This window comes from Eumetopias jubatus, unplaced genomic scaffold (genome assembly GCF_037043125.1).
Source record: "Eumetopias jubatus isolate StellerSeaLion01/CBP00866 unplaced genomic scaffold, mEumJub1_p1.0 scaffold_3, whole genome shotgun sequence".
In the NCBI taxonomy this organism is placed as follows: Eukaryota; Metazoa; Chordata; class Mammalia; order Carnivora; family Otariidae; genus Eumetopias; species Eumetopias jubatus.
The window spans coordinates 36,292,121-36,307,769 of record NW_028274809.1 but is presented as its reverse complement, the minus strand read 5'-3'; positions in this window follow the sequence as shown (position 1 = coordinate 36,307,769).

Here is a 15,649-nt window from a genome sequence, read left to right as displayed (position 1 = left end):
GATACAGCAAAGAATTTTCTTTTACACGGGAGGTGCTTTAACTTCTGTAAGCCAGAAACACCATCATCAGTCAACTCCATTTATTGAACATCTATTTTACACCCTCTTTTAAGCTGTTTGAAGTCATTAGCCTCAGGTAAGGTCAAATACTCAAACTCTGCTAGCTGTTCCAGATGTGCCAGAATTCAGATGTCACGGAAGTTTGATATCTCATCACCAAGGACAAGGAGATGATAAATTTCTACACAAATTCAGAAAGCATTTTTTAAAAACTGTTTACCCAGGACTTTTTTAGGTAGTTGAGGAATCATACATATGTGCTATATATTAGAGTTTCTTCAGAGTTATCCCTCTGGATCTTGTATATCAGAGATTGGGGGACTATAATCTCACTTTTTAAACTAGGCCTTTTAAGATCGATTCTGTAGCTTAGCCAATTCCTTCATTCACCTATGGAGACCTTGCTATGTGGCAGCCCAGGTGTTAAATGCTAGGGAGATACAAAAAAGAGTAAGACAGAACCCCTGCCCTAAGGTGCTCACATTTCCCTGGGGAAAACAAACTCATAAATAGGTAAATTCAGTCTCTGTGGTAACTGCCATTGGGGCAAAGAATGTCTTTTTCACCATTCATTCTTTAAGATCCAGTTTAAAAGTAGCCATCTCTTAGAATCCTTCAAAATCTTCCCTGTCACAGGTGGAACTACCCAACTCTCATACCCTTTCACTCTCCATAGTACTTTATCTTGTTTCTAGCAGAACATGGATTTAGTCTTATGGATTATGGTTAAGTATATATACATGAATCTTGGGTAGACTGTAAGCAGTCCAAGATCAGTAAGGGGCCAGGTATCATTCATTCTGTATCCCCGATGCATAGGATAGTAACTGGCTTGCCGTAGACACTCAGTAGATGTTTCCGAAATTGTACTGGATTCCAATAAGTCATTTAATTCCTAGTGTATTGGGTCATTTCTTTGATTCTGTGTTCCCTCCGAAGCAGCCATACAAATTTACAATGGACCCATAAGCCTCAAGAAATTAATCCTTTCCTACACTGTTGGTGGGAATGCAAGCTGGTGCAGCCACTCTGGAAAACAGTATGGAGGTTCCTCAGAAAGTTGAAAATAGAGCTACCCTATGACCCAGCAATTGCACTACTGGGTATTTACCCCAAAGATACAAATGTAGTGATCCGAAGGGGCACGTGCACCCCAATGTTTATAGCAGCAATATCCACAATAGCCAAACTATGGAAAGAGCCAAGATGTCCATCAACAGATGAATGGATAAAGAAGATATGGTATATATACAATGGAATATTATGCAGCCATCAAAAAATGAAATCTTGCCATTTGCAATGATGTGGATGGAAGTAGAAGGTATTATGCTAAGCGAAATAAGTCAATCAGAGAAAGACAATTATCATATGATCTCACTGATATGAGAAATTTGAGAAACAAGACAGAGGATCATAGGGGAAGGGAGGAAAAAATGAAACAAGACAAAACCAGAGAGGGAGACAAACCATAAGAGACTCTTAATCTCAGGAAACAAACTGAGGGTTCCTGGAATGGTGGGGGGTGGGAGGGATGAGGTGGCTGGGTGTTGGACATTGGGTAGGGTATGTGCTATGGTGAGCACTGTGAGTTGTGTAAGACTGATGAATCACAGACCTGTACCCCTGAAACAAATAATACATTATACGTTAATTTTAAAAAAAGAAATTAATCCTTCAGGGGAAAAAAAATCTGTAGTCAACAGTTTGTCCACACATTGAAATTGATGTCAGAGCTCTAATATTGTTTTCCTTCTGGTAATACTGAGCACACCATCGTGGTAGTGAGGGTGCCAGTGGTCACTGGGAATCAAAGGAGCTGATATTTCCCAGTTGTGTCAATGTCAAATGTAAAGACTTTTCTCATGGTGCTTTAGGTTTTTATCTTAGGATTATTTTCCATCTTCTTAAAATCATTATTTTAGAAAAGAATTACTATACCTAAGTGAAAAAATTTTTAAAAATGTGGTGGTTTTAGATAATCCTTTTAAAAAGCAAATAAAATTGAGAATGTACTAATACTAATGGCTTCTTTTATATACTTTTAGAAATAATGTCTTGCAGGGGTGCCTGGGTGGCTCAGTTGTTAAGCGTCTGCCTTCAGCTCAGGTCATGACCCCAGAGTCCTGGGATCAAGCCCCGCATTGGACTCTCTGTTCTGCAGGAAGCCTGCTTCTCCCTCTCCCATTCCCCCTGCTTGTGTTTCCTCTCTCACTGTCTCTCTGCCAAAAAATAAATAAAATCTTAAAAAAAAAAAAGAATGTCTTGCACAGAACAACTGATGGGAAATAAAAAGTAGTTAATCGACAGAAAGCCTTTTTTTTCATTGTTATTCTATTCTGACTGCTCCATTCCTCTGGCCTCTCATTGTCACCAAGTAAAGTAAAATTTGGGAGTCAACATACATTTTGTCACTTTTATTTTACCAAATGGGGCTGTGAAAAATAAAAATCAGAAATTACTATTTATTATCACATTATTTCATAAAAGAAAGGACTTTCTAACATACCAAATATAGAAGGTCCTAATCTCGGAAGACAGACATTTAAATTGAATAAAGTTAGCTTTCAAAAAACCCCACTTCACGTCCTTATTATTCTCTCTGCTGTCTTTCTGTGAAAATTTTGGCAGGGACTCGCAGTATCCACTACTCAATCTTCAAAGTCCCTGTGCCTTCTCCTCTTTCATTCATGCCTGCACCATTCCATCACCAGCACAGCCAACCGAGCCCCTCCCGGGCACCAGGTGCCACTGCCAAGACATTGATCTTGTGCGTCCTCACGGCACTACTGCGCCCACCTGCTCTTAATAGATTAGGGCTTAATAAGCAATAGTTTTATCACATGGACGCAAACCGGATGAATATCACAATAAAAGATGATAATTTTAACAGAGATTTCATGAAGAAAGAATTAAACCCATAGCATTATCAATGGAGCCTAAGTTCTAGAAATGCAACCGCGTATCTGGGCGAGCAGTGTAGCCTTCTAGAGGAATTAAGATCATAGAACATATCTTATTAAAGAGATTTAATTTTTAAAATCAACTGATGTTAGAGGCAATATCTGTACTCTGCACATTGAAAAAAAATCCAAGCAGTAGGAGAGAGCATATGGTGAAAAGTCTCTCTCCCTCTTCTGAACCCCAGTTTCTCAAATCCCCTCCCCAAAGATAACTACAGCAACTACGGTTACCAGATTTTTGTTTATCTTTCCCTAGATAGTCTACGATTATGCAAACACATATATCCTTTTTTTAAAACAAAAATGATAGTACACCAAATACACTATGCTCTATCTTGCTTTTCTAAGTTAATAATTTCTTCTTAAGGCTGGTCCACATTAGCATCTACAGATCTGCCTCATTCTTCTTAACTTTTGTGTAGCATTTCATTGTGTGGTTACACGTAATTTATTTCACCAATTGCCTTTTAAGGTTTTTTTATAGTGTTTTGCTATTGAAAATAGTAATAAAACCAGTATCCCGGTACCCTTATATGTGCATCCCTGCAGGATGTCTTCCTGGAAAGAGAGTTGCTGAGCTCAAGGGTGTGTACATTTCTGGTACTCTCCTTGCCTCTCAATAACAATTTGGAGATTTTAAAAGATCTGTCCTGCTCACCACCTTGCCACCTGGCCCTTTTCCAGACATGCTAACCTTAGTTCCTTTATGCCAGTGATTCTTAGTCCTGCTGCCTATCACAATCACCATGGAGCTTAAAAAAATACCGTTACCAGTCTCAGAGATCCCATTTTAATCAGTGATCCTAACAATGTAGTTCCTGTCCAACTACTCCTTCCCTGGGGCATCCTTCAGTTTCTCCTAGGCAGAAAAATAACCCTCAACCATGAGGAAAACATAGGAAATTGCTCCTGAGATCTGATCGAAGAAGTGTTGGATCATGTGTAGGAGGGTCAGTTATTTATATGATAACTATATAGTTTCTATGCCTTCAGGGGCAGAGGAGAAGTCCCGTCCCCACCCATACTTGTCCTTGCTCTCAGCTCCCTCTTTCACCTCTGAACTGGTTCACCTTAAAATGCCCCAGGGATGTTGCTGAGTCCTCTGATGCTTTCTTAAATATGGGCTGAAAAATCAGTATAAGTCAGGAGCTAAACCGGAAGTGAGGTGTAAGAGTTCATCATGGTCTGAACTCCTTACTACACAGTTGTCAGAGATCCTTGGTTTTTCTCCTTTTCTCATAGATTTTTCCCCCTTTCACTCTCCTGCTCTTCCCGTTTCCTCCTTTCATTATTCATGCTTCTGCTTGTCACTTCTTTAACCCACACAGAAACTCACTACGATGAGGATCACATGAGGGCTGAAGGTATCCAGTCTGAATAATTCCTTGATTTTTGTGTCTAATAGGGTGAAGGCATTGTGTCAGTCTTCCTGGGCTTAATGTTGCAAAGCACCTATCATTACTCTTCGATAGCCATGCATGGTTAGAAGCTCATCAGCTCCAGAGAAAACCTTTTGCTTTAGCTGTTCATTTACAGATGCTGGAAGCCCCAGTCAGGGCATCTTTCTGAGTCTGCTTTATAACAATTAAGCTAGCTGTGGTAGGAAATTAGTTCCAGCATGTTTTATGGGCAGCTACAATTTTGGTTCAAAGGAAGGAGCACGTAATCTCAACAGTTCCGCAAAAGGGAAATATTACAGGCAGATTCTGACACATTTCCATCTCATGGCTGTGTCAGGAGCCACTGGTACCTCACATCTGTATGCTTCTTCCCATACAGGAAGTTCATAGTGTAACAATAACGGATGTACCAGGAAGGCACGGGGGTGGGAGCTGTTCTCTTCTGGGAGTGGAATGATGTGCCCTTAGTATGATAAGCCAATTCCATCCCATTAAATCACAAATCTGTCTCCTCTCTGTGCATCCCACATGAGCGGCTGAAGAAAAATCGTGGAATTGCTAACACTTGCTGCAGCTGTCAGGAAATGATACTAATTAGTTTAATTTGCAATAACACAAGCACTTAACTCTCCAAATAATCTAAGTTAGTAAGTCAGTTTTTATATTATGACAATGTCATGTTTAAGAGACTCTGGAGCCCTGCTTTTTTGACCTTTGACACACATTTCTGATAAAGGAACAAATCAAAGATGTTTTGTTTTCCTTCTCCATTATTCTTTCATCTGTTTCAGTGCAAATTATTTGATAAATGAGATGGCTTGGTAGCCTAACATAACAGAAAAGAAGCTGACACTGATGTCTTAAAAAAACACACATTAGCCAAAGGATTATACTTGCAAAAAAGACACGAGATCAAGCGGATGATACTTCTCAGATCACTAAATCTCCTAGAATTGATGTGTTCACATTTAATTCTATCCGGTTTTTTTCCTCCTTTGTCGTTTTTTGGTGACTGTCAGCCTGGCAGAGGGGAGCTCAACTGGTGAGTTTCACTTTCTCCTCTTCCCTGACTCCTTCTCTTCTCGGGCAAGGCGGCTCCTACCATTACTGCTCCTTCCCCGGAGAAGGTTTAATGTCTCTTACCTCCTTTCTCTTTTCCATACATGTGGTATCAACAGCTCTTTCAGAAGCCAAAGAGGAAAAACCCCTCCAAAACATACGCATACATATTAAATGGTCTTCATCTGAGGTCTCCTGGGTTCCCCCTCATCTGGGAGTTAGCAGCTGGACATGTTTTCTGTTTCTTTCGAGTTGCTCCTTTTTTTGGTGCCATATTCTTTTTCATTCCACACGAGACCAGGGGTTTGTGGCTGCCACAAAGCCCACGCACAGTTCCAGACCTTAATGGAATCCTCACGGGATGATCTGTTTAGATCAGGAGAGGTGGCCCGGTGATTGGGATTCCGGGCTCAGGTCCCTAGGCTACAAAGAGCTTTATGCAAGGGTTTGTTATTTTCATCAGAGACTCAATTTCTCAGGCACCTTTTTATTTAAAAAAATTTTTTTTTATTATAAAGCTTAATCTAGGTTTGTGGAGCCTGTTAAGACTTTGGAAAGAGAAGTATTAGGAATTTTTGTTGTTATTCAAATAGGTGAAAAGTTGACTGGCCTCTTGGAGAAATTTTACTGATAGCCACCCAGGTTTAAACTCAGTAAGAGTGATTTTTAAAGGAAGGATTGGATATAAGTTTCCCCTTCCCCTCCCACTTGTGGTTCAGAGGTAAAAGTAAAACGTTACTTTCTTCTGGAAGATTTAATCCTAGTCAATGAGAGCTATATTTAAGATCAAGCATCAAATGGCCAGAGGCTACTGCTCTGCTTTGTCTTGCTTTTTCAATCAATTACTGGGGAAACAAGAACATGTTTTACAACTTAAAAGGTCTGCAAACATTCAGGTCTCTTTTTCAAGGCATGGGGGGTGGGGGAGAGTGGTAATAGAGTTGATGTCAAATCTAAAAATTCATTCCAAAGATGGGTCAGAAACCTTTGAAATGGAGCGAGGGGCATTAAAATTGCTACTGAATAATTTCAGCATTTGCCCATTTTGGAAATTCTACCTCACTGGCACATGTATCAGTTAAGCCACGACAGTTAACAGTCTGTCAATGTTTCCATCATAAATAAGCCTCAGTGTTGAAAGCTTTATAATTTGGTTATAAAAATTTGCTTTCTACTAAAATTTGACAGGATATGCAAGATCCAATTGTCCCAGAGAGAGATTGTTTTAAAAACATTTGGGAGGCATAAATAAAGAAAGATTAACATATTGTGAAATGAGAATCAGAAGTTTTATACTGTATTTTTTTTAGTGGTCTAAACAGTGACATATTTAGATAAATCTTGGGCCCAAAGTAAAATTTTAGAAAGAATTCACTTATCCATTGGTAACTGCTGAATAAACATGTCTCCACTGTCCCCCAATATTCAGGGGCATCTTAGGTGGTACTTTGTGATATACAGAAATATAGACTATATGTTATAGACTATATATTATATAGACTATGGGGACAAAGATGCTAAGGTCTCTTCCCCCCTTGCTCTCAGCTGATTTTGCTTTGTTTTCCATGGTCTATTTTTTCCCCCAACATTTTAAGTGATTAATACCAAAAACCTACATTACTAATTGTTATTCAGCCTAAGGGTAACTCCCGTAGGTTTACTAGATTTGGCTAAAATAATGTTAGTGCAGAAAAGTTAAAAAAAAAAAAAAAAAGGGAGAGAGAGAAAGAGAGGGAAGAGAAGACTGTCAGCAGGAGTCCAGGAATCTAACCTGGATGCTGCCGCCAACTGGTTATATGACCTTGATCATGTCATTTAATCTCTGTGGAGACTTGGTTTTCTAAACTGCAAAATGTGAGTGTTGACATTTTAGTTCGTTCCTCCTATCAGCATGGTTTTGTCATTTTAGGTGATGGGGATGGTTTGTGGAGGCTCAGAGTTTCCTCAGAACACTCTGCAATGCCTCTGGCTGAACTCATAGCGCCTGTGGCTTCCAAAATGGTTTGGGCAGGGCTTTTGTCTCCCAAGACCATGCTTTACAGGGAATGCTTTGGGTTTCAGCTATATCTATGGTTGTAATGATGGGATAGTAACAATGTCTGTGTAAATTGTATGTTTTATGGAGCACTTTTTGAATATGCAATCCTGTTGAATTCTAACAAAGCACCTAGAACATAGGTATTGGCTCCATCATTTAGTCGAGAACTGAGATCAACTGGATTCAATTGTTTGGTGAAAGTAGCAAGTGCTGGGGGATTCTGAAGCCGAATTTGGTCCTCTCTCAGCACACTGCTCCCTAATTTTAATTTCTCAGAAAATGCTTTTTAAAACCTTAATTAATACAACTTACGTTTAAAGATCGCCAGGCAAACAGGACATGTTTCTGTGTGTGCACGTTCCCATGTGAACAGGTGCTTCTCAAATCCTTGTCCTGTGGCGCTGGCCTTCCCCAAAGAGGCAGCAAAATATCCTTGGGCTCCACCTCTGTGCTTCAGCCCCAGTCGGCGTTCCCATGCTGGGATTAATGTTCAGCTACAGGCCTGTTTAATTCTAGCTGCCAGGAGTCTCCCTCTCTCTGGCTTGTACGGCCCCTTCAAAGCAGCCAAGAAATACAGAAGCTCTTAGATTCTTACAGCTGAGTGAGATTTTTGACATTATTTAGGCCCAGATTCTCATTTTTCCAGAAGAAGAAACAGAAGCCCCAAAGACCTGAGAATTCCTCCAAATGGCTGGCAGGACAGCTGGGACCAGAAGCTGGTCTCTAGCGTCAGACCCAGGGTCATTCCTGTGTCTCCAGGGCAGCCTTCCATCTTCACGTAACAGTCCGATTGGACCTCTGCAGAGGGAGGCCTTGGAAGCCTATTTAAATGAGTGAATTAAGCTAGTCATCGAAGGCCTCGCTAGGGCACCTGAGACAGGCAGGTGACGCCACCTCTACTCCTTAGGGTTGCACACATTACATGCATTCATCCTTCCACAAAGCTATTTTTCTTAGTGTCATTTGCCTTCTGCCCCCAATTTCTACACTTTTCCGTTTCCTTCCACCCCACTCCCAGCACATATACATATGTGACATAATGACCACATACCAACATTTGCAAATCTTGCTTAGTTCTTTAAACTTTTATACATATAATTCTCAACGCTCCGATCTCTAAAACATGAAAGAAATTCAACCTTTAATTCAAAACAGCTGATTTAGGGTTCTTCGTGTTCAGAGCAAATTTAAAAAAGCTCTCAGTTTCATCTCTCATATCCAAACTGACAAAAAAGATGTTACATGACTCGCTCGGATTGCAGTAGGACAGAGGGGGGAATGGAGTAGAGGATGAGGGTAAAGGGAACGGAGACCGAAGAGCGATCACCTATTGCTTTTTTAAAGGCATGAAGCAGCAATACCATCTAGAACGCAAGATGGACCTCAATATTTCTTCTGGTCAAATATCCAAGGTCTCGACTTTAGAGAGGAATAAAAAAGAACAATGCATTCCCTTACCAGAAATATTCAGCAGTTTTGCATCATAAATCAGTTGTTTGAAACCAAAAAAACCTAGCTATTATCCTCTCTTATTACACAGCAGCCACAATAGTGTAGTGAAACTGACATTCTGGTCTTCTCCAGGGGGTGAGGCCAGACCTGCTGGGAACGGTACCCACAGTGGACAACATTCTGGTTTTGCTTCTCAAATCCGTTATTATTCAGAACCTGCCATAATCCAGATAACATCCCTCGTTCCTAAGAGGTATCACTTGCCTTTGTGATTTTGTCTACATTTCAGTAAACAGAATTCAAAGATTCTGAGGAATTAAAGAAGGTCTTGGAACCAGGCAAGTAAATTGAAGACAAGGAGTGAGGGGTTGATTACACAGACTCATCCGGAATGCAGGGCGGTTAGGCGGCAGCACGCATGTAACGTATGAAATGGCCACGCTACAGAGGACTCTCCGTGCAACCTTAACATCCTGGAGTCCCTGACTGGCCCTGCATTCACCAAACTCTTTCTGGGAAAACAACGTGAAGATGGTGACCATTGGAAGGGACACAGTTCTTTTCTTGCCTTTACTTTGGAATCTAGTTGCTTCCAAGGAAATTTACCACAATGGAGCCCCTGGCAATTGGAAACATAGAGCCCATACCCTGACCTTTAGGTCAGGAAAATATACAAAAAAAAAAAAAGGGGGGGGATGGTTTCCTTTGGCTCATGGGGCTGGAGGAAGAGTGTGCTATGTGTCTATATGAGATGAAAATTCAGTTTGGGTCGCACGCACGGTTATTCCTGACATGTATAATATTTGCAGTTAAGTAACTTAACGGGGCCCACTTCTTCCAGAGCAAAAGTCACTTTGCATATTGAGGCACACAGGTGATCTCTGTCGCTCTTTCCCTTTTACAAAGACCAGCTTCAAGGCTAAATGTGTTTGTTCAAAATGCCTCCTCCCCTCAAGTCACCAGGGCTGCTCACTGTAACCAGTAATTTCGAAACAATAAGAACACTTCTCAGTAGAATTATAATGCGGTTGTCTGATACCCAGAATGCCCCCTTGTCAAAGCTTCACTTATAATCAACATGAGAAATGCAGGGTGAGCTGGCAGTGACCTTGGAGAAAGGAGTGGGTGGAAGGGGGAGTTTGCGCCACATCAGTGCCTGTCTGATGGAACTTTATTTTTTCCCCCTTGAACACATCAATACAGAATTATCGCCATCTAGGCACACACACCCCCACCCCCAACTTAGATTGCTGTCACCTTTCCTGGCGCAAGAAATCAGTAACAGATGTGCCAGGCCTTGAGTAAGAAAACAGAGATCATCGGGTACTTTGTAATGTGCCCCAAACTAATCCTAGAGCTTACATACAATTAAATTAAACTATGTCAGGATTCACGCTTCAACAAAGTCCAACACTTTGGAAAATTCTACCTCTTGGTTTTAATAAGTAAAACTTAAAAATGTCCCTTGAAAGAATTCACAAGTGCTAGACTTACTCTACATCTCCTAGTACTGATTAAAACTCCTATTACTGATTAGTTTCTGCTTCTTTCAGTGGAGTGTATATAAAGATGAGACAGAGGCACTCAAATTCTTACCTTCAGAGGAATGAAGGCCACTGGGGTCTTTTTTAAGGGACTTTCATTGGAAACATGACAGACAACTTTGCTTAGATTAGAAGAGGCCAATTTTGGGGAGAAACTGGAAGCTGTCAGCAGGTGTTAGGTTACTCCTGCACAACGACAGGGTTTATCCTGACCTGGAGTGCGACATGCAGTTCTGGTCACTGCCTCTCAAGAAATACGGCACAGACTGTAAGTGTATCCACGGAGAAATATGGAAAAATGATCCTGGGCTTTAAGGGGCTTCTCTGCTGAGAGGAGACTATAAAAAGAACACATTTCTCTCTGGAAAGATGAAAACTGATCAAAGTTAAATCATGAAAGGGATCAATATCCATTTATCTAAACTCAGATTACCAGATCTATGGAAAGAACGGGTTTAGATCTAGTCAAAAGAAGTTCAGGTTTCATACTATTCTTAAAAACTTTGTCACCCCACATATTTGAGAAACCAGATTATTCGGAGTTGAGATGGGATTGAAGATGTCAGTTTCTAGCTGGTTTTGAAGGGAAGATGGGGCTACCTGCGAATGGCTTGGTAATTTTCTTCTGTGAGCTCATGAGGACAGCAATAGCCTCTGATAGCCCTATCTACTAGAGATGTATGGAAGGTCTGACCCAGGATGGTATTGCCTTTGTTCCTATGGCTTTGAGGAGGGGGAAGGAGGAGTTGTAAAATTTCACTGAACTTGCAGTCTACAGTAGTACGGAAACCGTAGCCAGGAGGCTTTGGGGGCTAACTTTTTCTAGCAGAAATCAAACTAGTCACGATACATCATTTATCACAGTACTGTTACAATGGCTATATTTATTTTCCTTACAAAAATAACAATGCCCGGGTCTGAAGAATCTCGCTAATAATACCTTCTATATAAGAACTGTAGGGAAGTGTATTTTATGTAATGCATAAGTAAAAGCTAAAATAAAATAAAACCTTTGGTGCCATTTTCTTTGCTTTAGTCACTGGAAGCCTATGGATCATTACTGCCAATTAAAAAACAACAAAGTTTAAAAGTGTATTGTAAGGTTTATTCGAGAACAGCATGAGCCTTGGCCTTCGGATGCCATTTAGGGTGTTTTTCAAATTGGACTTTCGGAACCTTCAGTCCTAAGAGGACCCAGAGACAGTAATTTCAAATGTCTCCTCTAGGGAGTGCTTTGACCAACTGCCACCACCATTGTAGGACAAGGCAGGTGGTGCTGCCAAGGGGGTTCACTGAGCCCTCAGGGCTCTCTGACAAGTTCCTGGGCTTCTGGGGACCTGGAAAAGTTGAACACATAGTTTCATCACGGCCTTACCTTCTTGAGGTCCCATTGGTGTGTGCTACCAAGACAGACCCCAGGATTGGCCGTTGTCGCTTATAGCTCCTCACAGGCCGGGGGAGGGGGGGGGGTGTATGGGGAAGGAAAAACAAAATGATTTAATGACTTGTTTAGTTCCTTAAAAGAGCCTGATGCCTGCTTCTTGCCCTGAAAGACGATCTTCATCACAGGCCCACTAGGAGTAAATGAGAACAGAAAAGTGCTGGGAGATTAGGACGTTAAGCCCCGTGTCCCCCTTTCCCCCACCATCCTTTGGAAGGAAATGGAAATATCGTTCAAACCAGGAAAGCCAAGAAAGTATTTTATTTCTCCCTTTGGATCTGACTTTGGTGGTGTTAGCATCTGGAGGGCAAGCACTGCTATCTACAGGGCCCCCTGCATGAAGGATTTTCATTTGTGAAGATGGTAGTGGTGGCTCTGAATGTCTTATCTTAGGAAAGTTATACAAGTTGGTTTCAGCAGGACAAGGACCCCAGGGTCCCTGTGACCCTCGAACTCCTGCCCCAATTCACATCACCATCCCCGTGGGTTGCCTCTTCTGTTAGCCAGTGTTGGACACCTAGGCCTCCCTGGACAATTGTTAGGAGAGAGGGGAGGAAATTGTCCATAAAGAGATTTTTTTATTTTATTTTTTTCTAAATGTTAACTAAAAGTACCTTATCTCTGCCGCTGCCCTAACTACCTCACTAATTCTGGTAGCAAAGTCATGCTGTTAACGAAATAGCTGATTTAAACAAAGCAGGCGTATTTTTAGAACAATAAAAAAACCTATTCATGACATCTAATTATGCAAACTGTGAACAAGAAGATGCTAGTCTTGCATTAGCTGAGACTTGACTCCTGTTATAATTTGCTCTTTTTTCGCAGCAGAAAGTGGTTCTTTTTTGTCGCTTTCCTGCGTTCGCGTGGCTTGGCGCTTTTGGCAGACATGGGGCAGGTCACCGCAAAGTGTGTCTGTTGCCGTGGTAGACTGCAGTTAGGGAACGTGGCAGGATAATGTATTGTCATGCAGATTACGGTGGTTTGCTGCTGCGGGATTCACAGATATGATTGCATCTAATTTCAGAAATAAGTGGAACCGTCTGCTCTTTTGTGTTAGCTGAAAAGCTGTTCGATGGCATTCAAATGACTGCTTGCCTTTGCCACCTAGAAAGAGAGAAAAGAAACCCATCCATAGCACAGCAGTAACTTTCTTCATTGTACCCCTCACATTCAGCACCATATTGGTTTTTATAAGACTCCGCGTTCTTTTTCTCTTTCTTCTGAGAAACCGTATGGCCCAATGTTTTGGGGAGTGGGTATATTTTATTTTATTAAATTTTCTCGTCTCTTCCTCTTGGAGCAGGACCATGCTAAATGTTCGTTTTCCTCACTCTCTCCTGTGGTTCTGTAACAATGTTCTTCTGACTCTGAAGAAAACATCTCTGTGTAAACCCTTCAGTGAGAAGTTCCTCAGAAATGACTTAGCATCTCCAGACGTTGCCACTTTCCTGAGGCCTGTGGATAACAAGAGACTTTGCAACCGAGAACTAATGATCCCTCTGATTATTAATCGGATCCCTTCAGGTTGTTGACTTTTTGTAGGGTTTGTAGGGTTTTGTGTAGCTTTCCAGCCTTCTGGCCTCCACTTTCAAGGGAGGTGGCTCTCCAGAAGTGGACAAACCAGGCACACACTCTTTCCCTCCTCTGTGACCACACACAGTCCTCATCCCTTTATGAAATCAGCCTCCCCGTTCGAGTTTGCATCCCCCTAATTATGTGCTTTCTTAAATGTTTGTTTTCCGTTGCTCTAACTTTGGTTTTGCATATCGCTCTAAAAAAGCCCACAGAAACAAGTTAACTATACTTTTCATTCCAAAGAGAAATTAAACCTAGGTAACAAACCCTTTGGCAGGAAAACAGTGGGATTTCCCAATGAGCCACATGAACGCAGAGGATTTTGGAAACCAGCAGTCACTTGGGACACACGGAGCACAGAGGTTAACGTGAGGGAACATCCACCAGAGGTCTGTGAGGGAGCCATCCACCATTTAACACTGACACTTAGTTTTGTTCAGATTCTACAAGGAGACCAATCACAGGCATTCTTCCCCCCTTCTCATTTCACACAGAAAAATTCAACCCTCGTGTATCAGCACAATATTAAGGATATGAACCCAGAGGGGGGAGATTTTTACCCAGAGGCACCTCCTTCTAGCTGACTGACTCATTCCTCAGAGAGGCTAGCCCTATTTCCCCAAGCTGGAGGGGTTTTGACAGTTTTCTTATTTGACCCACAATGGATATAAATCTGTGTAACAATGAGGTCTCCTAAGTTGGAGTTATTATGTGTGTATGTATATACACTCTATTTTCTCCTATGATCTTTAGACATTATCCTCTATTTGGTGCTTAAAGTTCACCCAAGTGGCATTTTATCTGCATGGATGAGAGCATACGCTATTACCATTCATGTAAAATTCTACCAGGTTTTTCGGGGATGCCAATGTTCATGCAGTGAATTCCAAAACTGTCTGATGCATGGGTCATTTGTTCATCTGTCTTTATTGGTCTTCAAAGCAAAAAGCAAAAGAGCTGAAGCTGTCCAGCTGCAGCTGTAACATTTAGTAAGACGTCGTAGGAGATTTTTTCCTCCAGCACAATGATTGTCAGAAAGCACCTGGCAGGCATCCTGAGTATCCAAGACAGAAGGACCAGTGCCCCTCTGCACCCACACACTAGGGTCTTTACAGTGGAAAGAACATAATCAATAATTATCCCACTGACCCGAAGCTCGAGGTGCGAGAAGCGGCTCATTAGGAAACACAAACTTCTCGAAGAGCAGAGGATTCGGTTTCCTCTATATTTTTAAACTAATTATAAGATTTATGTGTGTTATTCTCACGATTAACCATCTCTTTCAAAGGAAAACACCACAACCTAGAAGTACATGGAGAAGGATATAACTCCCACAAAATACCTTCCTCACCTTCACTTTGTAGACCTGCCCAGCTTGAAACATAAAGCCAGGAGAAAAGCAATATGGCTGGGAGTGGGGGCTAGGAATCAGTTTCTATACTAAGAAATTGAGGTTCCCTCCTGACACCAGTTACCTAGGGAAAGCCTCAGTTATACCTGTATATCTGTAAAATGGGGAGTTACCCTGCTGTCCTTCACAAAGATACAAAAATTAAGAAGTATCTCTAAAAGTACTTAAAAATAGGGATGCCTGGGTGACTCAGTCAGTTAAGTGTCTGCCTTTGGCTCAGGTCATGATCCCAGGGTCCTGGGATTGAGTCCCGCATCGGGCTCCCTGCTCAGCGGGAAACGTGCTTCACCCTCTCCCTCTGTCCCTCCCCCTGCTCATGTGCACTCTCTCTCAGTTAAATAAATAAAATCTTTTTAAAAAATTAAAGTACTTAAAAATAAATAATATTTTAACCTCTACACCACTGGGCCCAGGTGCACAGCTGAGATTTAAAAGTGGAAAGGACATCAAGAAGGTGATTCTAGCATGACAAGGGTCTGCGAATTCCATGACAACCCTGAGAGGAATGCCAATGACGTTATTAGTTATACCCAGGGGAGCACTGTGTCACTGACCGGCGTTAGAAATGCCCGAGTTACAGAGGGCAAGGGACACCCTCCATAGAGAACTCAGAGCGAGAGGATGGGCACGCTTGGCAGGTGTGTGGCTGTCTCGTTCCTTGCTGCATGTAGGAGCAGCCTTCTTATTGGCGTGGTCTGCCTGTGTAAGA